Source organism: Nicotiana sylvestris, chromosome 1 (genome assembly GCF_000393655.2).
Source record: "Nicotiana sylvestris chromosome 1, ASM39365v2, whole genome shotgun sequence".
NCBI lineage: Eukaryota > Viridiplantae > Streptophyta > Magnoliopsida > Solanales > Solanaceae > Nicotiana > Nicotiana sylvestris.
This window is the reverse complement of record NC_091057.1, coordinates 97,221,227-97,248,093: the sequence shown is the minus strand read 5'-3', so window position 1 is coordinate 97,248,093 and position 26,867 is coordinate 97,221,227. Positions and strand designations below refer to the sequence as shown.

Below are 26,867 nucleotides of genomic sequence, written 5' to 3'. Positions count from 1 at the left end.
ATGAAAGAGGAGGTTCGTCCTTGGTTGGCCGAGCACTTGGCATCCCCGGGTACAGTCCTAGTATGGTTGAAAGCACAAGAAAAGATCTTTAGGAACACCCTGAACTTTGAAGCCAAAGGGTGGTTGACTTTCGTGTGTAGTCGACTTGACTCGTCTACACATGATCACTTTATTCCCCTTTCTCGTGCTGTCTTGGTAGCATCTATCATGGTGGGTTTCCCTCTGAATGTGGGTAATATTATGTCGAGAGTGATTTCTACAGTTGGTCAGGAGACCCAAACAAACTACCCCTTCCCAAACACACTCACTTTGTACTTCAAAGAATTGAAAGTGAAGAAAAAGAAATATGATGTCAAGGTACCTCCGGTGGCCCCGTACTCATGGTATAGTCAGTTGGATCCAGACAACCCAAATAGGGGAAAGAAGAATGTGGTATCCACTTCAACCGCACCTGGACAGTCTGAGGAGCCAGTGGTCATTGAGTAGCCCAGTGAGCCTTCCACCATTCCTGCTACTGATAAGGCATTTCCTCCAGGTCCGTCGTCAGCAGCTGGTCCTTCTATTGAAGCTGACCCGGTAGTCCCTTCATCAAAGACTCACCGGTTCACCGCAAACCAGCTCACCCATTCCCTTGCCAGTTTGAACAACTGGATGGAAGCTACGACATCCAAGTTGTCTACATTGACCACTACTGTACAGGCACAGGGAGCACCAATTACTGTTGAGATTCCTTCCTCCATTAAGTATGCACTAAAGAAGATCCTAGCTAACAAGGAAAAGATGATGGCGACGCAGGATGCCTTGACTAAGGCGGTTGGGGCACATGGCAAAGCGTTGGAGAAATTGGCTCGGGAGCACAAGAAGCTGAGGAAGCAGAAGGATTCCAAGTAGTCAGTGACACAGTTGAGAGTGGATGCGGACAAGCTCATGTCGGATCAGTTGCCAATTGACCTACTATTTGGGGATCCGACTGTAGAGCCAGCAGTAGCACAGGTACAGGAGGAGGAGCAGAGGCCGAGGAAAGAGAGGAAACTCCCTAGCACTAAGGGAGTTGTGATTGAGGTAGCACCGGTTTAGAAGAGTCCCTCTACTGCCCCACCAGTTGATGAGCCAGTTCTTGAGCAGGCACCTATCCCAGCAGCACAACAGCAGCAGGCCGGGGACCAGTCTGAGGTCCCCGCCAGTACAGAGGACTTAGGAGCCACTGACCAGCACAGGGTGACGGATGAGGCTTGAGGGGCCTTTCTATATCCTTTCTTTTATTTTGGTGCTTATTTTGATAGTTAGCATTGGGGACAATGCTAGATTTTATTCGTGGGGGTGTGGCCCTACTATTTTGATTAACTGTTGGATTACTGTATATATTCTTTTACTTTCAGCACATTCGGAGTTGTAGATGGCTTGTATATAACTGTTCATTCTAGATGCTCTTAAACTGAATGAATATATTCATTTCCCCTAGTTGTATATTCTCCTCCCCTTTTGTATATATTCATTCGGTTTTCATTTTGGTTTTCTATTTTTCGTCAAATTTTTCGTTTTAGTTGCAAAGTTAGGCTCGTAGCCTTTTTGTTTTGGCGTTTGCATTAAGCCCTTGGTTTTCTTAATGCCACGGTTCTTTCCAAGGGTAGAGTGTTGTGCGAACCGGGTGGCTCTTCCCAATGATAGATGGTGTGACAACCTTCTTAAGGGTTTGAGTCCGTTTTTGATTTTTCTTTTTGATTTTCAAGTTTTTGTAGTTAAGAGTACCTCAGGCAAAGCTTCACTTGGGCCTAGCACATTTGCCTTTGATCCTATGGTCAAAGACATTATGTTGTGTTTAGGATGGTGAAATTGTGGCCTTGAGACTCTTGTGTTGACCAAACAATCATCATGTGGTCATTTTGGGCCATTGTGCACTTGAATCATATCTATGGTCGTTGTGGCCCTCGACTCCGTCTTTGGCAATCCTTGAGTGTGTGTAGTGAGAATTCGAATCGTGAGCCCAAGTACCGAGCCGATGCCCTAGAACTTGCCCTGAATGTTTGTTGAGGCGAAATCATAGGTGGAACTTGACTTGAGACGTGATTATAGGCTCTCCTTGATCCAAAATGCAAAATTTGAACAATTTCCATGACCTACCAATGAAATAATCTCTAGTTCACCCCTTTTGACCCTTAAACATTTTTCTTTCATGAACCAAGCTACAAGCCTATACCCGTTCTTAATGAGACCCTCTCTTGGCACCCAAATCTTCCCTTGAGTAAATGGAAAATGTCTAAGTTTGGGGGGAGAGACAAGAAAGGCATCAATGTGGTAAAAAGGCGCAAAAGCAAAAGAAAAGGAAGGCAATGAAAAAGAGAAAAGACAAAAAGAAAGACAAAAATGAATAAGAACCAAAAAGGGAATCCAAGGACAACAAAAAAGTGAAAAAGGTGTGAAAAAGTGGTAAAAAGGAAAAAGGGTTTGAATTGCAAAATAAAGAGTGATAATGTGTCTCTCTAACCCCTTGAAAGAAGTGAATTACTCAATTGAGTCAAGAAAGTGTGCCAAAATAAATCAAAAGAAGTGTTTAAGGGAAGATTGAACCCATTTGAACAAAAACATGTCCTACCTTTACCCAAAGCCTTCACAATGACTCCTCAAAAGCCCTCTATATGATCTTGAGTTGAGGGAAGCCTACATTAGTGGATACTTACATAAGGGGCAAGCATATGGTACTTAGAGCCGGACTTAGGGCCTTTTCTTTGTGAGAGATGAGAGAGAAGTCCATTCACCTCGATTTGTGTGCAAATACTCTAAAATGGTGAGGTTCACTTAGGGAAAGTCGAGGATGTGTGAATTTGGGTTCCACAATGACCAAAGAAATTGAGAAAGGTTCCTTGATGAAATGTGTCAACTCTTGATGCTCTTGTGTCACACTTGATCCACAAGTTTTCAAAGTTTAAATGTGTTAATGATGCATTCGCATTGAGGGCAATTGTTAGTCCCAATTGATGCTTGTTGAGGTTACTTTAGGATAAACAGGAATTACTTGGGTGTTTTCCATTGAGGGGTAGGTCTCATTTTATTTGCTTGAGGACAAGCAAAGGTTTAAGTTTGGGGGAGTTGATAACTGTGATTTCTACATGTTTTATACCCATTCTTACCCAAGCTTTGTGTATTAACTGCCATAAATTAGTCCCAAAATGCTTACAAGTTGCGCTTGATTGCAGGTTTGAGCGACAAGATGACAAATACCAAAGATCGACTCAAAAAGGAGTGAAATCTGCCAAGTGTCAAAAGACAACTGAAGTGAGGAACAAAATGACATGTGCGGTCCGCACTGCTTTGCCACGCGGCCGCGCAGGATAGTTCAGAGACCATGCAATTTCCAAGTCAAGATGCGCAGTCCGCGCTCCTTTCCACGCGGTCCGCGCACAAGAGTGTCAGATACTTAGTCATTCAAGGCAAAAGCCCACGCGGCCGCACACCTAATCAGTGCGTTCCACGTGGATGAAGTTCAAAGAGGGTGGATTTGGACAAAAACACCCTATGCGGCCGCGCGTCACATTTGTGCGGTCCGCGTCCCAAAGCAAGATATGAAGACCCAAACCCCTACACGGCCGCGCGTCATTTGTGCGCGGTCCGCGCCAGACGCTCAGGGGTATTTTTGTCTAGTTTTTCATGTGTAGTATAAATAGGACATTTTACTTTTTAGAGGGAGAGTTTTTTTTTTGTTTTTATCAGATAGCAGCTGAACTCGAGACTTCATAGTTTTATCCTATTTTGGGCAATTTCTTATAGTATTAACGTGGATTTGAGTAAATTAACATTGTAGTTAATTATTATGTCAATTTCATCTACTATTTCTTCAATTTCTGTTTCTATTATAGCTAGCTAAACCCATTAGCTAGGGTTGTGGCTCAACCCTAGTGTGGGTAATTAATGGATGTGATTGTTTAGTGCATGAATGATGTTGGGTATTTGTTATTTGGATTAATCTTATGTTTTCATTAAAATTTGGTGGTTGCAAACACTAAGTCTAGCATAGTGAGTCTTGACTCTTCTTGAGAAAGAGAGTCTATGACCCCAAGATTAATTCCAACAAGGAATTGGGATGGACCCATGAGAATGGTAGTCCCAATTAACGGGTTAAACCTTGAGAGAGTAATTACCCAACTTGAACCATAATTTGCTTGGGCAAATTGGCCTACCCAATTGGTCTCAAGAGAGTCAATTGGGCAAAATCACTCTCTCTACCGAGAGGTGTGAGAGTGGGTGCAAAAGTGCAACGGTTATAGCATAAGTCTCGTATTCATCATTCTTGCATTAGGAATCTCTACCCCTTAGTTGACCACCTAGGTACATGCCACGACCCTAGTGCCTTTCTCTATATTGCATACAACTTAGAATCAATATCTTAGCCTAACTTAGCTTTAAACTTGTAGTTGATAAATTGTAGTTGATAATCAAAAGAAAACAAAAAAATGTTAGATGATAAATTAGGAGCTAAAACATAGTCCTAGACCATACAAACACTCAACTCCAAATTGAAGCTTCCTGTGGAAAATTGACCCCGATAGCACTATTGGGTAAAAGTATTAGCGCCCGCTCTTCCTTAGGTTGAGTCCGCTACAATCAATTAGCATGACTGATCGTTTCTTGTTTGAGTTTCTGCGACTATCTTACCTTGAATATGTTCCTACTGAGTTTTTAGCCTAGTTTATATCACTCTATGTGCTTGTGTCCATCTTGACTGTTCAAGACGTGCTTCTTTCTATCAGTGCTATTTAACCTTCATGTTTGTTATGTCTGGTTGTTCTTATCTTACTCTATTTATATGTTGAACACTAAATCATGACTTTCTCTTTGATTAATTCTGGATTCCCTATTTCATGGTTTGATTGGAAGACCTTCCTTTAAACCTTCGATTCCTACTCTTTCTATTCAAATTGATTGATTTGCTTACCTTGTTTGCATTAGTATTTTATTCCTACTGATTATCTCCTTAATTAGAGTTTTCTGAACTTAGTCCTAATTGTTTACCCTATACTTACAGAATTTGAGATCTTTCCTTATTGGTCATACATTGATTTCTTTCCTTATTTGTTACTTGTTCTTACCGTTTGAACTGATTCCCTTAACTTATGGGAATATTTGTACTGATTTTTGCTCTAATTGGTTCTAAGTTCCATAATTACTATACTATTGTGATTCTTACCTTATTTTACCTAGTTTCGAACTACTATATATACCTACTTTCTCATTGACACAAACACGAACACATTGGTTCAAAAACTCTCTCTTTCACACTTAAAGCTTTCTGCTCTCTTTTGTGTTACTTACTACTGTCTAAACTCAGCCGACTACAAGCCAAGGCTAACTACTGGTTTTTCTTTCACTTTGTGCTTACTATCCCCTTACTGGTATGTTCCAATTTTAATTCAAGTCCCAAAACAATATGCTTCTCCTATTACTTCAATTTGTCATGTTTCTAATATGCTTCTATCTATGGTTTTGTTGTTCAACCTTCAATTAACATGTATACTTCACTATCTTCTTTGTTGCATGTTGTATACCCCTTAGGATCCCCCTTCTAGTATGACCCAATGTGACTATGTTTCTCTGATCCCTGGCATGCACCTTTCTGTATGAAGTAATTGGCTACCCTAAGCCTATTGATTCTGTATTAACTCTACAATTCATGCTATACTTGACCCCTTTTAAGGCTCCTCTGATTCTGTACCTATGTGCATCTATACTTACTATATGCCATATGCCTGCCCCAAACCCCCATTACCCCTAAGTGGATGTGTGCACCTATTTGACTCTATGTATTGAAGTGTTGATGAACCTCTTTCTGGTTCTGTATTTGGTTTGAATGACTGTTAGTCACCTTACCTTTTTAAACTATCTTATTTAATAACTCCCTATGTGTTTTCTTACAAAACTATTTCAAGCAAATCTCTTTTTAACATTGTTTTCCCACTAAAACCTTTCAAACTGTGTCAAGCACCCTCACTCTACTCCTAAGTCACTAGGTTCTGCCCCCTCCAGTGTGTGTACTGCCTTGGGATCCTTTTGAGAACCCTCTGAACTCTGGCACACTAAGGCTGGCCCTTCCACACTGCACTTACTCATTTGGTTACAAAGTCTGGGTGTGAGCACTACCCGGGATCCTTGAGACCCTTAGGGAACTCTGATGTACCTAGAAAATAATATTGTCTATAAAATTGGTATTTGAGGCTATTGGAGGTCTTGGGAAATCACTTGGGTCTGCTTTAGTCTCCCTATAGTGTAACTTCTTCTTTTCTTTTTATCTATTTATGTAATTCATTCATCTGGTTTGTAATAATTTGTAAATGAATATTGGGGTGACTAGTGAAAAAAGGGTGGGTAGTTACATACTTGTGGGGTAAATGGATAGAAATCATGCCTATAGGATGTTATATTTGCTATGTTTGTCTTACCATGTTAGAAAGCATGCCTACAAGTTTCTAACATCAACTCTTAACAATTAGATACCATGCCTATAGGGAACAACATCAGAAACTCTGCCTTGATCTAAAATCAGTGTAGTTTAAATAAGTCAATCCAGTTCTTGAGTAGTTTGCTTTGAAGTTGGTCTAATTAACGGTTTGTTTTCCTAAAATGAATTCTCTTAAATACTACTTTAATTCACTGTTAGAAAGCATGTCTATAGGGACTCAAGAGTCAGTTTTAAAATATGCCCACTGTTTTAATATGTCAAGCGTAGTTATCATGCTTTTAAGACACCGCTATTCAGCGTGTAGGCAAGTTTATTGGACGTTTTCAAATCCTGCAGCTCTGAAACTGTTTCTGCTACTTAATGTTGTTCTGACTTTAACAAGCTTAAAATCAGTAGGCAAATGGATAGGGCCATTACTTCTAAGTTAATAAAACAAAAACTGCATATCTCATGTGTTCTGATATTCGCCTAGACATCATGTCTTAGTATACTGTTTAACAATATTGCCCTTATTCGTGTTTGAGTCGTGCTGTTTACATGCATTATCTATGGAGCTGAACTTGAGTCTCTAATTGCTTCTTTTCTGCCTTATGTGCTAAGGTCCTATTTATTCTTGCATGTATCCTTAGAATTTTTTCCTTTTAAGCACCATAGGGGTCGTCTAGAACTGTCCAGATTTAGAGGTCCTAAAATACCTCTAGGGCCACAAGGAAGGGACGGGTAGTGCACGCATAGGCATCATCAAGTCTGCTACCACACTTTAGGCTAAGACCATGGGGTGGGAAGGGTAGATATGGGATATAATGACTATGCGCTAATGTCACGTGTAGCCCCTCATTGAAGAGTGTTTACTGAACATTGTGTGGGGTGATCCTGTAGGCTAACCAACCTAGAACCCCTCCTTTCCCAAATCCCTTCTGTTTAAAACTTTATTTCATATACAACTTGTTCAAAACCTTTGCCTTATTATTTGAGTTATACAACGTCTAACGAGCTTTACTTGCAAATTATTTGATTCAACTATTTATTTGTTAATGGACTAATTCATGAATATAAGTTCTGTTAGGACCCACCATTGTGGACCGAGAGGGGTGCCTAACACCTTCCCCTCAAGGTTATTTCGATCCCTTACCCTAATCTCTGGTAATGCAAACTAGTCGAAGAGTTAATTACTCTAGGTGCCCTAACACACCATAATTTGTTAGGTGGTGACTCTTCAAATATCCAATTCTCAAAAGGAAATGAGTTATTACCCCCATGAATGTCAAAACCCGGACTTTCTCCGCAGAGGAAAAAATGGGGCGTGACACCTATCTTCGAGATGCTACAGGTTATTTAGGAGAAACTTCCAATCTTTTTCTCCTTATCATGCTGCATTGATTTAACATGAAGCGGAACTCTTTGAATTCTTTCCACGCTCTCATATACGCATGTGAGCACTCGGTATCATCTGTGCATCGACAACTTGTAATTCCATGGATGAGGTGCGAGATGTGTTTTGTGTGCTTGATCGGCCAGTCTAGAGGACTTGAGGCCGAGTTTTGACCATAGCTTGAGCATGAGGATTTCGGTTGTGTGAGCACATGCTTTTGGACTTATAAGTCCGGTAGCGTCCCTATTAGTAGAATTTACGGCTCGATGAGTGATTGGATGGCTATATGATGAGTATGATGTGACTGCGGGATGTGTTCAGATGGATTGAATATGACAATAAGAGCTTGCTTGAGATGTAAAAAGGACTATTGGGTGCTTTATTTATGTCTTGTGTGACATATAGTCTTGAGTTATGAGTGTATTGGAGGATCTTTCATGTTGTTTAACTATGGAATGAATTAGGTTCTCATGTTTTATTGGTGAGTTCATACTAAGAAAGATTAAGTGACTGCATAGTAGTTGTGGCTGTGAAAGGGTATAAAGAGATGTCAGTTTGAGTCTAAGCATGTGGGTTAATCTACGGATGTGTGATTTTTATTATGTTGTGTGGAGGCTTTCTTTTCCACCACTGGGTTATATTTGTGCGACATGAGTTTGGATCGGTTGTAATAGTTGACCTGACCGTCACGAGGATGAATGCAAGATTTGCAAATGATTTGAGGTATTAGATAGTTTGTGTTACATGAGCTTATGAAGGATTTAGTTGAATCTCATTGCGGTATTATGGCAGTAATGGGGTATGGTTATTGTAAGTTGATGTTTTATTCCATAGCTTTGAGCCAAGTGGGGGAGTCAGCTATCGATGAGTTGATTGCATAGTTATGTCTTGTATTGGTTTCGGTTTGAGGTATACTTGTGAATCAGTTATGACTTGCAGAGGTTGAGATCGAGGATAACTCGAGTAAGGGAATTTCTAGATATAGGTTGTATTATACTATGTGGATATATGGGAATCATGAAATGGTTGAGTGGTTATTTATGAAGGATGTAGTGTGCATGGAATAGGAATTTTCTTGGTTGCATTAATGTGGGGTTACTTCTTTGGGTGTCGTCGTGCTAATGAGGCATATGTCGTTTGGCATGTTTGAGCAATGCAATTGAGATGTGAGCAGAGTAGATGAATCTCGAGAAGGTTCTAATGGGTTCAAGATTTATATATAGCAATTGATAGTTTTTCAGATTTATATATGGCTAGAACCTGAGATTTACATTGGATGGTGTCGGGACTTGTGGTATTTCTATATCAAAATGTATTATACATTTCAGTATCAGGAAGGTGAAGTAAACGACTTTAGACTCACAAAAGGTTTCTTTAGAGTGGGTGTCTCAATTGTGGTACTCTTGGGGTGCTTAAGGTGGAATACATCGGCTTATGGGCCTTAGGGCGATGTGATTTTATTCTAGGATCTTGTGGGGTGAGTTTTGTTTAGGATCATGGTATTCTATTAAGGAGAAGTGTCATATTGAGGGTACTTCTGAAGGAACTCAGAGAAATAGGATAGTTTGATAGTAGGTTGGATCAGCATGGTAATGGGTATGATCGGTTCTTTGGGTACTTATGATATGGTGAGTCTCTATAGGTGTTTTGTGGCAATGCTCTTGGTTTTTGGCGACCTGCGTGGCTTGGTTGACTTAGAGGGATTTAGTTCTGATAGCTTGGTTATGTGTAAATGGATTACAAAGAGTTCTGTATCATTTCTATCACGGTTCGAGGTGGATATTTCCTGATGGCGTGAGAAACATGTTGCGTATTAGGGTTTTCTCCTGGATAAGATCAAATGGAAGGTTTCTGACTGATCGAGTATGTATTTTTCTGGTGACTTAGAGTTGATTTTGAGATTCTCGTGCTTTTCATATGATGGCAGGATAGATGCGGTGTGTTGTGTATGATTGAGATTTGTATGTGCAAGGTCATGGTTCAGTTTTGAGGCGAAGATCATGAATTCTTAGACAACATGGATGGGTGTTTTGACTTACGGATGTTCATTGGTATTGCGGTGCTCGCCTGGTTGATCGACTGCTGATATTCAGATTTTGCTATGTGGCACGGAAGAACTATAGAAGTATTCCTCGTGGGATGATCGTGTATGAGAGATGTGTTAGATATTTGGGCGGTGGGGTTAGTTTCAGATATGGTGATTCATGTGTTCTACGAATTTGGAGGTTGTGAGTTCTCAGAAGCAGATTGTTTTGCGGTTGCGGATATAAATATGTGGCCAAAGCTAGCCAGACGATGGTATGTGTTATGTTTAGGTCATTATGGATCTTCAGGGGGTTAATTATCTAGTTGGGATGACCCGGGTTGAATAAGGAGCTCGTGGGTAGGCCTAATAAGGATGTGTATTCTACAGCGGGCTGGATTTATTGGCTCAGAACTGTTAGTGATGAGGGGTGTGTCGTTTGGTTATAGTTGAGCTTATTCGTGTCTGATATGATCTATGTGTTACTCTTCTATGCTACGGGGGGTTTTGATTTGTTGTCTATATACGCACACGGTGTGGTTCTGTTTGGGCTTTATAGCGTACTTAGTGTGATTTGGTGATTGGGGTGTGGAATGATTGATTGCGCCTTGGTTATGGTCCTTTCGGGTTTGTGGTATTGTGTTATTTGCTTCTCTGTGGTTATGGTCATGCACCTTGTGTACTTGATGTCAAATTGCATGTGGTTATGGATTTGGAGCATTGTGGCTTGAGGTGTTCCAACTGTTTGGATGGGGTCACGCATTGCAACTAGGTTATGTCGAGAAATGATCCTTTGTGTTAGATTTGTGTGCCTTGGTTCCACTAGGTACGATGGGTTTGTAGCATTGCAGTTGTGGTGGTGCTTGTTTAGCTTGCATGACAGCTCTCTCACTTCACTCATTTTTCATTGTGGGTACATTTGAATTGTTACTTATTGGTGCACGGATTGCATAGTTTGTGATTCTAGGTAGTATTGGGTGGCATGTCAATAGAATAGTTGTGCTTGATGAGGTAAGGTCATTGGACCTAGAATGGATACTATTAGACTGGATTATAGTATGTATGGATGAATAATACCAGGAGTCGTCACTTGGCTTTGGTTCCTGACGGACGAGAAAGAACTCCATGACTTGTTGATCTGATGAGTGGTTAAGAGGTTTTGCATGTCTCTTTCATCATTGGAAGTGTACAGCGGTTCAGAACAAGATTTTAGTTGATATGGGGTTTGTTACCGGTGTCGAGTTGGTTATCGAGCAGCTATTGCAATCGGAAGTTATTGCTATGAGTATTTGAGCTATGTGGTATATCATGTGATTGTGTCTTGGGTTATGGTTACGGCTTGGTGAAACTTATTCAGACTTATACAGTGTGTAGATGCGAGATGCAGGTCTTATAGGAAATTTCGGATGTTGGAAATTGGATTCTAAAGCTTATAGGCTAAGGTTGAATTAAGGATCTTCAGTTATGTTATGTCGTCAGGCTGATATGGATTAGGGTGATGTAAGATCACCCCCGAGTATGTGCATGGTAAGGTTACAAGGTGGTTTGATGGCTTTGGAATAACTCTGCAACGTTCGAGGATGAACGTATATTTAAGTGGGGGAGGATGTAACGATCCAACCGATCGTTTTGAGAATTTGCACTTCGTACGGTAGTTTGAGGGCATGAGCATTTCCGTATGATGTACTATGACTTGTGTGAATCATTAATTTTGGTTTTAGGTTATTCGGAATTGATTTGGAAGGATGAAATTCATGATTGAAGCTTTAAGTTGGAAGAGTTGACCATGTTTGACTTTTTAGAGTTCAACCCCGAATTAGAGTTTTTATGGTTTCGTTAGGTCCGGAAAATGATTTTGGACTCAGCCGTATGCCCGGATTTGCATTTGGAAGTTTCTACAAGGTTTCAACGCTAATTGGAGAAAGTTGGAAATTTGAAAGTTTGGAAAGTTCATAAGTTTGACCGAGAGTTGACTTTGATGATACTGGATTTGTATTGTGGTTCCAGGAATCGGAATAGCTTCATTATGTCATTTTGGAATTGTGTGCAAGATTTGAGTTCATTCCGGGTTGATTCGATATGTTTCGGCGCGAGTTTTGGAAGTTGAAGATTCAAAGTTCATAAAGTTCCATTTGAGGTGTGATTCATCGTTTCAATGTTGTTATGAGTGATTTGAGGCTTCGAGTAAGTTCATATTGTGTTTTAGGACTTGTTGGTATGTTTGGATGGGGGTTCCGGTGACCCCGGGTGTGTTTCGCATGAGTTTTGAACAAGTTTGGGCATTTCGGCACTTTGATGATGTTCTGGAGCGAGTGAAGTGCGGAGGGCACATTTTGGATTGCTGAGGCAAAGCCTCATGTGCGGACCGTAGAAGAAAAGTACAAACCGCAGAGGAAATGTGCAGACCGCAGAAATCCTCTTGCGGCCGCAGAAAGGAGAATCTGTAGGTTTGATGGTTTGACTTTGGAAGCTTATATCTTTTAATATATAAGGAATTTGTAGATGATCCAAAAATAAAAGTTATAACCCTTTGAGTCTAGTTTTCATAAAACTAAACCATTTATCATTTGGACATTTGTACAGAAAATTATGGTCAAATTACTAAAGCTTGATAGTGCAGTCACTATTGAAGTGCGACCGCACAATTTGGAATTGCGGCTGCGGAATCTGGAATGTTCGGACCGCACAAAAAAAAAGTGCAGTCATCAGAATGGGAGGTAAGATTTTGTACTATATAAATGAGGGTTAGAGTATTATTTCTCATTTGAACTTTGGAAGCTCGGTTTGTGACAACCTTTCGTGGGTTTATCAAGAAATTTATCGAGATAAGTGATTCTAATTCGAATTTCGTTAATATACATGAATATATCATTGTTTTCATCATTTAATTAGTATTTTGAGATGAAAATTTGGAAAAAATTGTAACAACTCCATAAACTATAGTTTGAGGATTTGAAGGTCGAGTTGTGATCGAATTTAACTAATTTTTCTATGGTTAGATTCGTGGTTCAATGAGTGTTCAGATTTTGTGACTTTCGGCGGATTATGAGACGTGGGCCCGGGGTTTACTTTTGAGTTGACTTTTTGACTTTTGATTAAGAACTTAACATATTTATTTGGAATTATTTTCTTGGGCTTCATTTGATGCATTTGAGTTGTTTTTGGCTAGTTTCGAGTTGTCTGGAGGTCGGTACGCGCGAGATGGCATTTTTTGGAGAATCATTTGGCTTGCCCGATATTGGATTTGGCTTGTTCGAGATAAGTAACACTTCTAAACTTGGAGCTGAGGGTATGAACCCTAATTATACGTGTTATGTGATTTGTTTGGAGGTGACGCACATGCTAGGTGACGGGCGTGTGGGCGTGCACCATATTAACTTGTATTTTTTCATGTATTTTCCATGTGTTAGAGAACCGAGCTGTGACTCACTCTAGAAATCATGCTTAGGCATATGTTGGTACTATTGGGACCCACTAAGGTCATTTATATTGTTAAATTATATGTTTAAATTGAAATTTTATACTCAATCATACTTATTTATTGCATATCATATCTCAGTCTCTATTGCTATTTATTGATATATCATATCACCATTTTTTGGGCTAATCTCTTGATATTGTGAGCCCGAGAAACTGAAGAGAATGATGACTACGTGAGGCCGAGGGCATGATTGTGAGTGATATTTATGGGATCAGGTTGCACGTCACAGCATGTTTTATTGATTTACCTGGATCTGGATTATTATAGCGCTTGAGCTAAAGGACTCCGGACTCTGTGCACCCTAGTGAGCGCAGTTGACATTTATATTGAGGGATGGATCTTCCTTGGGCATTGATCTTTCCCGAATCATTTATATTTGGGGATGGATTTTCCTTGGGATGGATTGGCCTTATGCAGTACTGAGTGACTGACTGTTAGTTGATATATATATTTGGGATGGATCTTCCTTAGGCTATATTGTCCATATTCAGTACTGAGCGTGAGGTTTTATGTATGTTTGGTTGTGATGGATCTGCCATGTACAGTGCTGAGTATCAAGCGTGATGAGTGGGAGAGTGAGATTATGTGATTGAGTACTCTGAGAGTGTGAGTACGTGAGTTCATCACTGAGATGCATTATGTTTGGCATGTGTATTTGAGATATAGGCATAGAGATGCATTTCCTCATGCTATTCGATTTTGGTGACATTCATGATTTCACCTGCATAGTAACATGTAGGCATAGAGATGTACTTTCCTCATTCTATCTGAAAAATTAAATATCTTATTTATTGTTAAAAGAATTTTAGGAAAATTTACGATTTTCGAACTTACTCTAATGTTTATTTTTTTGGGTGTTTTTGGAGGAAGATTTGGGACTTACTGTTATACTTGAAAAATATGCCTACTTTCCGTAACTGTGAACGAGCTGAGAATATCATCCCTAAGTTATTTTCTTGTATCATTCTTATTATAATGTTATGAATTGTTGTTGGCCATTGGTGTCGATCTCCGACCTTTGTTTCAGTTCGTCACTACTTTCAACCTAAGGTAAGGTTTGTTACTTATTGAGTACATGGGGTCGGTTGTACTCATACTACACTTCTGCACCTTGTGTGCAGATGTTTGATGTTGATGTTGTTGTGTAGACGAGAGTTGGATTTAAACATGTACCTGCGTTCTAGTCATAGCTTCCCTCTTGATCTTGGTAGATCTAGAGTTTTAATTGTTCATGTATATTTCAAAAAGATGATGTACTTTATTTCATATCAACTTTGTAAATTCTAGATCTTAGACGCTCATGATTTGTATTACCAACCCTTGGGAAATTCTTGTATAGAAGCAGATGTATTATCGTTTCTTTCCTTAATAAATCTCATTAAATTGGATAGTTGGTTATTGGCTTACCTAGTGGGTTGGGTTAGGTGCCATCACGACTAGTTGGATTTTGGGCCGTGATAGTTATAAACCAAGTAACGGCCTAAAAAGGAAGGGAAAGCAAGCAATCACAACTAGACAACTTCAGCACAGAAGTGCTTTACTACAATATTTAAGGTCAAAATCATCAAAAGCTAGTGAAAAAGCTGGAGGTGTTTGAGCTTCAGCACTACTCTATTATGGTTAGGAACCGATGTTAATAGTACTTTGATTGTGGTTTGGATAATATTTTTTTGGTGCAAGTTATGATGTAAACTATTAAACTTATTTTACTTCTATATATGCTTTTGGGATGCAAGTTGTAATATAAAACCGAGCAAGTCCAGGTCTTTTGAGTTTTAATGCAATGTTCCTAAGCTTTTATTGTGGTTGTGCAATAGAAAATATACTATCTACTAAAGACTTTCATGTGTTATTTCTAGCTTTCAATGCATGTCCTTTTTATAATCTCACTGGACAGTGGCAACATCTCTGGACAATAGCAATAAGGTGAGCATAATTGATCACACAAAGCTCGCTACAGCTCAAGCTTAAGCTCAAACGCCGGCAACACCCACAATACATGGAGGACATAATTAACAAAATGGGAAGATTTAATACCACAAATTGAAACCCGTAATTCTAGATACAATAAACAAAATGCTACAACGTCAGTACACAAACAAGGTTCATGGTTACACAATACCTCCTAGCATTTGAAAAACCAAAAATACACATTGAAACATAAACTAATATTAAGCAACATCTTCAAATTTTTTCTCTTCTTCAATTCAGCCTCAAGTTCCATTTTATCCTTCTATAAGCCAAGAATTAACGTATCTGATTGGCCAGGGAATTTCGGATCATACTAATGAAAAAACCCACAAGCCACACGACCCTTATCCTGAAAAGTTTAATCAAACCATTATAAATAAAATGAAATCTTAGTCATATTATATCACATAACATATGATGATTTGAAAGATGATTACCCCATAGTATGCATCCAAAAAAATATCTTCCTGGGTTAGCATTTGTCGTTAATGTTCTCAAAGAAGCAGGCTACCTACAACCACAAAATACATTAAACCTCATCTTCTACAAATACTTGAAAGGGTGTTCTTTTTTTCAAATAACTTTGAGTAAGAATGAAGGATGGATAAATGAGAAAGATAAGAAATAAATCAATAATAACAAGAGAGGGGGAATTTCAAATGGATTAAGATGAAGAAATGGAGAAGAAAGGTGAAGAAATGGAGAACAAAGGTGAAATATAAAAATAAAAATAAAAAGAGGAAAAAATTTAAGTTTTAAAAAAAGGCTAATTAGACGTTAGTTGTTGTCAGGTGGGCCCATTTTAATGGTTATTGTCACCTTTCACGCGCTCTTAGACGAGTTATTTCATACATTATGCCACATAAGCAACGGGAGGGGGGTGTTATTATGAAGGAGGATATGGTTTAGGGGGTTTTCGGGGACACTTGATAGTTTAGGTAGGGAACTGACAAATTAAAGATAGTATAGTTTAAGCGGATTTTGAGGGTATTAACTCTTTAATTTATGGTATAGTTCGGATATGATGATCGTATGCATACTCAGATTATGTGTAATATATGGCATAGATACTACTAAATACTCATGTTTGTCATTGTGAAATTACGATTAATGAAATTTCATTTGTATCGACTTTTGTAGTCAAAGTATTAGAAATTTCATGCATATGCGAGAGACTTAATTAGTAAAATCTGGGGCATTTGCATCTATACTCGCTTTTTGGGTCACGTTTTAAGTTGTGCCTGTTTTGCAAAAAAAATTGCAAGCGTACCCACTTTTTCGCGTAACTTCAGCATACGGGGCTGAAGTAGTAAAAACAATCACGCAAAACTTCAGCATTCTAGTAGGCGGGACTGAAGTAGCAAGTGTGCTGAAGTTTTTATTTTGTAACTGGCGAACTTCAGCTCTAGAGCTGAAGTTTTTATTTTTGTAACTGGGGAACTTCGGCTCTAGAGCTGAAATTTTTGTTTTGTAGCTGGGAAACTTCAGCTCTAGAGTTGAAGTTTTTGTTTTTGTAACTAGGGAACTTTAGCTCTAGAGCTGAAGTTTTTTTTTTTGTAACTGGAGTTTTATTTTGTAATTGGGGAACTTCAGCTCTAGAGCTTTCTTGTCCCTGACTTGAAATGTCCATGACCTGAAATGTCCATAGCAAACTTTGGCTGCCCATCGTATCGAAAAATTCCCAAGTGTCGGTCGAAATTACCATGAGCAATACTTTTAGCATCCTCATCAATTGGAAAATTTTATTTTGTGTCTCATACAACTGACACTAATTGTATGAGACTATTTTTTGTCTCACAGTTTTGTGGACCTTGATTTCTGTGAACCCAGAAGTGTAAGATTGGGGTCCACAAATTTGTGAGACAAAAATAAGCCTCATATAAGTAGTGTCAGTTGTATGAGACACAAAATAAAATTTCTCCTCATCAATTAATCCAAACAAGTAAACTTCAATGTATCTAGGTCGAAGGGGTGTTCCTTTGTTAGCTGCAAGCCTGGAAAATAGTCCTTTATAGAATCGATACGCGTTGTTTAAATTAGCATTCTTGTCACCATCTGTAGACAAGAAAAAAGCTGAAAAGCTTTGAATTTCTTCTAATGGAACTATCGGATTGAGGGCGGATATAAATTTGAGGAAGAGAATGAGGAGGAAAAAGGGGACTGAAATTGTTTAAAAAATGGGTACAAGTTAAAACTTTTTAAAAAAAAATGGGTATAAGTTAAATGGGGACGATCAAATAAGACGCTCCGCACAATTTTTACGTAAAATCTAAGAAACATGACCGAGTTCAATAGCCAATCCAAACATTCTACTTTTTGTCCAAGATCAACAAATCAATCAACTAGGCCCTGATGCCAAATTAGTTGGGTGTTCTTTTTTTCATCATTAGCTGGGTTAGTTATATAAAAAAATTTATATCTTTCAGATGTTGCATCAAGTAGGACTATTTTTACATAAAACTCCTATTTTATCTGACTGTTGAATCAGCTATACTTGGTACATAAACGGAGTTATGAATTGACCTCAAATGGTTGAAAACTAAGCTGTTTTAATTTTTCTACTGATGCTCACTTACTCTTAGATATTTTGTAGCAGTGCTTAAAAACAATTCGATATCTTGATTCTTTTGGACTAAACGACCTAAAGATATTTTTAATGTGGTTGATATCGTCCGTTTTGGGCCAAGCTTGTACGGTTTACTCCAAAAAGCCTTACACAATTAAGAGTATCCAACTCCTTACAAGTAATTTTTTTTTTTCTATTTTTCATGTGGGACATTGTTCGCACACACCCAGCAATTTCCCCTTTGAACTAAGTTCCACATGACCCATCACCATTTATGGGCTAATTTGGAGATTAATTGTATGCAACCCACATGATCCGAGTATTTATGGTCAACGAAGCCCAAAGGTTGTGTATGCATCTTCAATGCTACGGGTAAAGATCATAAACCCCATAGACGGTTAAAGGCACTAAGTCAGGCCTCCAGGCTACACTCCGCCATCTTCATAGTCCCGCCAAACTATTGGCTCTGATACCAGTTGTTAGATTAAAACGGTCCAAAAATACTCTTAACATGATGTGATATTGTCCGACTTTGGCCAAGCCCGCACGATTTTCTCCAAAAAGCCTCACACCTTTAAGAGTATCCAACACCTTATACGCAAAATCTTTTTCCTGTCTATTTTCCACGTAGGACTTTGTTTACACACACCCAACAAATATGTCCTGTATTCATATGAGAAATAAACATCCTTAAAATCTTAACGCTCTAGTCAATTGCCACAAGCCTTTACGTTCAACCTGCGGTTCCCACACTATGTCACTGATCCATTTATGAAAGTAGTGACAGCAGTATTCAACTATGTTTTTGGCTTTATCTTACTTTTATAACAGTAAAGTCTTGCTTATTTATTGGAATGTACTGTACAGGAAAGAGTTGTTACTTGCTTAATTAAGAAAGCTACATGATGCAACTCCCATTATAAAGTATATTTCTTTTCATCCATTTGAGTTCTTTTGATTAAATCCTAACAAGATAGTAAATAAATTGGGAACTGACATTGGCATTGCCAACTTTTAATCATGTACCTTGCAAATCATACTAACTTATTATTGTATACTTAATTATAAGAAACTTTTCATGCCTTGAGCAGAATATTGGCATTTTTCTCTGACCAAACCCACTATATATTAACCAGCTGGATCATCTCAACTCATTTAGAGAACCGACAGTAGAAAACAAAACAAGACAAGAGAACTAACAGGTACCAAAACCACGAAGAAGAACTCTAGCTTGGGAACATCACTTCCGGTGTTGCTGATTTTTGCCACTCTTACTTACTGCTTAGATGCAAGATGACAAGTTTGCCAGCCGAGTGGCAAAATCAGAGGCATAAAGCCGCCTCCAGGACAATGTAACTCGGAAGATGACTCAGATTGTTGCAAACAAGGCAAGATGTACACCACTTACAAATGTTCGCCTTCTGTAACTGGTAACACAAGGGCGCGCTTTAACCCTGAATAGCTTCCAAAAGGGTGGAGATGGTGGTGGACCATCAGAATGTGACAACCAATACCATTCTGACGATACTCCAGTCGTTGCCCTTTCAACCGGATGGTATAGTGGAGGAAATAGGTGTTAGTAAACTATATTCATAAACTAATTCTGAAAAAGATAAAATAATATATAAACATAAAATATAAACGAAACAAAAGTTAATTTGAGCTCACTGAATTCAAAGTGTTTTCTTAAGAAATTTAATTCTCTCCTAGTACCCAAGGTTATGGATTATTTCTTTTCAGGATAGAACGAATTATACACTGGTGTAGTGGTACTTCAAACCCCAGTGTTTTAGCGAACATGAAGTTCGGTAGCAAATCACACTTACTATTGCTTTCTTTGAAGTTAAAAGTATGCAGAAGAAAGGAGGAGCACTCAGAAAATCGTATGGAAAACCTGAGAGAATGGACTGGTATTTATAGCCAATGTTGGGCTGAAACTGAAGAGGTGCAACTCTTCGGAATGGTTGTTTATGCAAAAAGGCCATAGCATAAATGGCATAACATAAATGGTTATTTACGTAACAATAAACCGGGAATTCAAGAGGGAGGTTAATTTTCAGTTACAAAACCAATAAACGAAAAACGGATAACGGAAAAACGTTTAACATTCCCTTGGATTTAATATTAACATTAGTATTAATATTATGTTATTAAAACGGATATTTAATAACATTTCTGTTAATATTTACTATTAACAAATAAATTTGGTCCAAATAATTAATCAATCAATCATTTGACCAAATTCAAATCTTTCACCAATCGACTCACATTCCTTTTTCAGCCCTATTTTTACCCTTTTGGGTTTAGGAACTTGCAAACACCCCCACACTTTAAAATAATTCAAGTTGAGCTTCCTTCCTTTCCATTTTTCATATAGAATGGATTGTGTTTTGCTATGGGGTACTCGATTTAGTATTCGGTTAGCCATAAGAACGACTCCCCCCCCCCCCACAAGTTCTGTGGCAAATCAGAACTTATTAACAATGCGTTCATCATCTCCTTTAATGAACGATTCTTTCTTTCCGCAATCCCATTGGATTGGGGCATGTAGAGTGCCGTTGTTTGATGAATAATTCCATATTCTAAATATTTTCTTCAAAAGGAGATTCATATTCACCACCCCTATCACTTCTTATCATTTTGATTTTCTTGTTAAGTTGTGTTTCAACTTCATTTTTGTATTGTTTTAACGCGTCTATTGCTTCATCTTTACTATTAAGTAAGTAAACATAGCAATATTGAGTACTATTGTCAATAAAAGTTATGAAATACTTTTTTCCACTACGAGAGGGTATTGACTTCATATCGCCAATATCTGTGTGAACTAAGTCTAAAGGATTTGAATTCCTTTTAACTGACTAATAAGGATGTTTAACATACTTAGATTCTACACATATTTGACATTTTGATTTGTCGCATTCGAACTTAGGCAATACTTTCAAGTTAATAATTTTCCGCAAGGTTTTATAATTGATATGACCCAAACGTATATGTCATAATTCATTTGACTCAAGTAAGTAAGACGAAGCTTAAATTTTATTATTATTCTCAACAACAATTACATTCAGCTTGAAAAGGCCCTCAGTGAGGTAATCTTTTCCTACAAACATTTCGTTCTTACTTATTACAATCTTATCGGATAAAAAAACACACTTAAAACCATTCTTAACAAGAAGTCCAGCAGAGACTAAGTTCTTGCTAATCTAGGGAACATGAAGGACGTTGTTCAAAGTCACCACCTTGCCAGAAGTCATTTTCAGAAATATTTTCCCGCATCCTTCAATTTTGATCATTGCAGCATTTCCCATAGAAAGCATCTCTTCGGGTCCAACAGGAGCATATGTAGCAAACGCCTCCCTATCATCACAAACATGGCGAGTGGCTCCAGAATCAATCCACCACTCCTTAGGATTTACCACCAGGTTGCATTCAGAAAGCATAACACAGAAGTAACATCTTCATGATTTTCAACCATGTTTGCTTGACCCTTCATCTTGCCTTTCTTCGGAGCACGACAATCTATAGATTTGTGTCCAGCTTTCCCACAGTTGTAGCAATTTCCGTTGAACCGCTTCTTGCTTGGGTTGCTTTTTGGTCCAGAAGCCTGCTTCCTCTTTCTCTTATTTTGAGAAGTATCCTCAACAATGTTTTCTCCCATTATTGTTGAGTTTTCACGGCCTCTCTTTTCAGCATCTTTGTTGTCCTCTTCGATCCTCAACCAAACTATGAGATCTTCAAGGGATATCTCATTTCATTTGTGTTTCAAGTAGTTTTTGAAGTCCTTCCACAAAGGAGGAAACTTCCCAATCATCGCTGCAACTTGGAATGCTTCATTGATGATAAGACCTTCAATGAAAATTATGTTAGTAAAAATACTAAAATTACTATTTTCAACATCAGTATTAATTCGAATTATACCTTCAGCAAGGAGATCGTGAATAATCAGTTGCAATTCCTGGACTTGGGTAATAACAGACTCGTTATCTACCATTTTGTAGTCCAAAAATTTAGCAGCAACAAATTTCTTCAACCCAACATCTTCAGTTTTGTATTTCTTTTCAAGCACAGTCCACAATTCTTTTGATGTCTCCACACCATTGTAGACGTTATACATATCGTCGTCCAGTCCGCTAAGAATATAATTCTTGCACAAAAAATTAGAATGCTTTCATGCCTCAATCACGAGAAAGCGTTCATTCTCTGAAGTTTCATCGGGCAGAACAGGAATATCTTCCTTAATGAACTTCTGCAGACTTAAATTAGTTAGGTAGAAGAACATCTTCTACTGCCACCACTTGAAATCAATCACGGAAAACTTTCTAGATTTTTCTACCGGGGTTCAGCTTGTCGATGCATTGGCAGTCACCATCGGAATAAATTAGTTTCCGTTGTCATTCGTCATTTCTGTAAAAGAATAACACAAGCAAACGTTTAATAAACGTTTAAAACTGGAGTAGAAAATCGCTACAAAGGCTTTAATCTCCAAAACGAGAGTAGAAAAAACACAAAGGTTTTAGTCTCGAGAACAGTAAGTATAACAACAATACAGAAAAAGTTAAATTCCTTAAGCTTATTAGTAAACTGTATTTGTAAACTAATTCTAGAAAAGATAAAATAACATATAAACATAAAATGTAAACGAAACAAAAGTTAATCCGAGCCCACTAAATTCACAGTGTTTCGTTAAGGAATTTAATCCCCTCCTAGTACCCAAGGTTATGGATTATTTCCTCCCATGATAGAATGAATTACACACTAGTGTAGTAGTACTTCAAACCCCAGTGTTTCATCGAACACAAAGTTCGGTAGCAAATCACACTTATTGTTGCTTTCTTTGAAGTTAAAAGTATGCAGAAGAAAGGAGGAGAACTCAGAAAATCATATGAAAAATCTAAGAGAATGGACTAGTATTTTAGCCAATGTTGAGCTGAAAATTGATGAGGTGCAACTCTTCAGAAATGTCATAACATAAATGGCTATTTACGCAACAATAAACCGGGAATTCAAGAGGGAGATTAATTTTCAATTACAAAACCAAAAAGCGAAAAACGGATAACGAAAAACGTTTAACATTCCGTTGGATTTAATATTAATATTAATATTAATATTAATATTAATATTCTGTTATTAAAACGGATATTTAGTAATATTTCTGTTAATATTTACTATTAACAAATAAATTTGGTCGAAAAAATTATCCGAAGTCGAGCGACGACGGCAGCGCGAGGCTTGCCTTCTTCTCAACTCTTTAAGAGTTAGAAGAAGAGCAATTGCTTATATACCCACCAAAAACTTCTTCCTCTTCCAATATGGGACAATGTCCCTTTGTCAAGAAGGGAATCTTAAATGAAAAATATTTCCCTCTATTTACCATTCACTCTCTTTTAAGCCTATTTTAGGTTAAAAACTCAACAATAGGTGCCTTAATTATTTCACCATAAGTGCTAATGGGAGAAATGTGAAGGCTAAGGTTGTAGATGAGTGTGACTCTACCATGGGATGTGATGACGAGCACGATTATCAGCCTCCATGCCGGAATAACATTGTTGATGGTTCTAAAGAAGTGTGGGAAGCATTGGGTATACCTGAAGGTGACTGGGGCGAGCATGACATTACATGGTCTGATGCTTAGTGCATCATTATCTTATATTTATAGTATGGTTCGGAGATGATGGTAGTATGCATATGCGGATTATGTGTAATATGTATACTATTAAATACTCACGTTTTGTCATTGTGAAATTACAATTAATGAAATTCTGTTCATATGGACTTTTGAAGTCATAGTAAAATGAAATCTCATGCCTATTCAAGAGACCTAATTAGTGAAATCTGAGAAACAGGACTTGGTTCAGAGCTAGTCCAAACATACTACTTTTTGACCAAGATCAATAAATCAATCAACTTTGCCCCGATTCCAATAACATCTGGTTTCTTTTCTTCAATGGCCAGATCTAGCCCTTGTTGAAAAAGGACATCTAGAACCTCGCCTTGCCACATCCCAAAATGTCCGGACCCGTCAAATATTTCTACCGCAAATTTCGCATTTGACACAATTCTTGTCATAAGCGAAGATGCCAATGATGACGTATTGTTGACACTTGATGTAGATTCTTCTTGTTTATTGTCTCCCATCTTTGACACAAATATTATTTAATAGCTGACGACACAAATCAAGATTATTTCCTTTCTGGTGTGGAAGATCAGACTAAGCTGCAACCACAGAGCATACTCAGACAGAACCTTGACTCAGTTACCAAGATAAATCTTTTCTGATGTGGAAGATCAGACTATGCTGCAACCACAGAGCATACTTAGACAGTACCTTGGCTCTGATACCAATTGTTGCGGAAGCCAAATGTATATAGTGTGAATAAGTCACAACTACTATACCAAAAATTATGACAGCCACCAAATAATAAATAAGACAATAAAGCAATAATAAAGGGAACACCAGAATTTACGAGGTTCGGCTAATTTTGCCTACTCCTCGGACACAACCAATATTTTATTCCACTCCAAAAATACAAGTGAAATAATACTAAAGAGAGAAGATACAAATGCCTTAAACAGATGAGAAGGCAAATGAGAGGTGTGTTTCAATCCTAAACATTAGGCCTTCTTTTATAGGGGAAAAATCCCCCCCAAACTTAACTCCCAACCAATGTGGGACTTTGTTTCTGCCAAACTTAACAAATCTCCGCCTTGGCAAAATTCCACATCTTCAATTTTCTCTCAATAACAAAATTTGATTGTGTCTTCATCTTCAATCTTCAGTTTTCAACAATGTTCATCAAATCCAAACAATGTTGAAACTTGACCGCAGTCACCACCTTTGTCAGCATATCAGCAGGATTCTCCGTAGTATGAATTTTCTTCACCGTGACTCCACCTTCTTCTATGATTTCTCGTACGAAATGATACCGAACATCAATGTGCTTCGTCCTTGCATGATAAACTTGGTTCTTCGCTAATTGAATAGCACTTTGACTATCACAAAAAATTGTGATACCTTTTTGTTCAACACCAAGCTCCTTTAGCAATCCTTGAAGCCAAATTGCCTCTTTCACAGCCTCTGTAATAGCCATGTACTCTGCCTCTGTTGTAGACAAAGCAACTGTTGACTGCAAAGTAGACTTCCAACTAACTGGTGCCTTTGCAAAAGTAAACACATAACCAGTAGTTGATCTTCGTTTGTCCAGATCACCCGCAAAATCTGAGTCACAATATCCAACTACAGACTGATTGTCTTCCTGCTCAAAAACTAACCCGACATCTACAGTATTATGAATATACCGTAGAATCCACTTCACAGCTTGCCAATGCTCCTTCCCTGGATTGTGCATATATCTGCTAATAACTCCAACAGCTTGTGAAATGTCAGGCCTTGTGCAAACCATTGCATACATCAAGCTACCAACAGCATTTGCGTATGGTACCTTTGACATATACTCTCGTTCAGCTTCATCCATTGGCGACATAGTAGTACTTAGCTTAAAATGGGAAGCAAGTGGAGTACTAACTGGCTTAGTCTTGTCATCTATGCCAAAACGTTGAAGTACTCTCTTCAAATATTCCTTTTGAGATAAACAGAGTTTCTTTGAACGTCTATCTCTAATTATCTCCATGCCAAGAATTTTCTTTGCCTCACCCAAATCCTTCATCTCGAACTCCTTCTTCAGTTGAATCTTCAACTTATCAATTTCTTCCGAATTCTTGGAAGCTATCAACATATCATCAACATATAGGAGAAGATATACAAAGGAACCATCTTTAAGCTTGTGCAAATACACACAATGATCGTATTTGCTTCTCTTGTACCCTTGCCGCAACATAAACTCGTCAAATCGCTTGTACCATTGTCTAGAAGATTGTTTCAATCCGTACAACGATTTTTCAAGTTTGCACACCATATTTTCTTTTCCAGCAACTTTGAATCCTTCTGGCTGAGTCATGTAGATTTCCTCCTCCAAGTTTCCATGTAAAAACGCAGTTTTTACATCCATCTGAACTAGTTCCAAATCCAATTGTGCTACCAAAGCCAACATAATTCTAATGGAGGAATGTTTTACAACTGGAGAAAATACTTCATTGTAATCAATTCCCTCCTTTTGAGCATATCCTTTGGCCACCAATCTTGCTTTGTAGCGAACATCTACTTGGTTAGGAAATCCTTCCTTCTTTGCAAATACCCATTTGCACCCAATTGCTTTCTTTCCCTTCGGGAGATTGGCCAATCTCCATGTATGATTCTGATGAAGGGACTGTATTTCATCATTCATGGCAATCCTCCACTTATCTTCTTCTGAACTTTGGACAGCGTCTTTATAAGTGGTAGGAACATCATCAGCTACAATTGAGGTTGCACAAGCAACCGTCTCTATGAGACGAACAGGTTTCGTTATTGTTCTTTTTGGCCTGCTGGTTGCTATTGATTCAAGTTGTTGTTGAGGTTCCTGAGTTGGAATCTCCTCTACTGGCTCTCCTTCCAGAGGGTAATCTTCATTTGTTTCCTCCTCTGCTTCTTGTGTAGGAAAAATAAATTTTCCCTCAAACTCCACCTGCTTAGAAGCACCTTCATTTTGTTTGGTATCTTCTGTTACCTTATTTACCATAGCAGATTCATCAAAGGTAACATCCCTGCTGAATATTACTTTCTTTGTCATAGGACACCATAAGCGATATCCTTTGACTCCAGAAGTAATTCCCATAAAAATAGCCTTCTTTGCCCTTGGATCCAATTTTGACTCTGTCACATGATAATATGCAGTTGAGCCAAACACGTGCAAAGAGTTATAATCTACAGCAGGTTTTCCGTACCATTTTTCAAATGGTGTTTTGCCATCAATAGCAGCAGATGGTAGACGATTAATGAGGTGGCATGCATATGTAATTGCCTCAGCCCAAAATTCTTTGCCCAAGCCAGCATTGGACAACATACACCGTACCTTCTCCAGCAAGGTCCGGTTCATACGTTCTGCCACTCCATTCTGTTGTGGTGTA

The 26,867-nt window shown here is 38.3% G+C and overlaps 1 pseudogene; it reads left to right on the top strand.

Annotated features, from left to right (window-relative positions):
* Positions 1–927: 927 nt before the first annotated feature.
* On the top strand, positions 928–23,496 carry LOC104219058 (kiwellin-1-like; annotated as a pseudogene).
* The last annotated feature ends 3,371 nt before the right edge of the window (positions 23,497–26,867 follow it).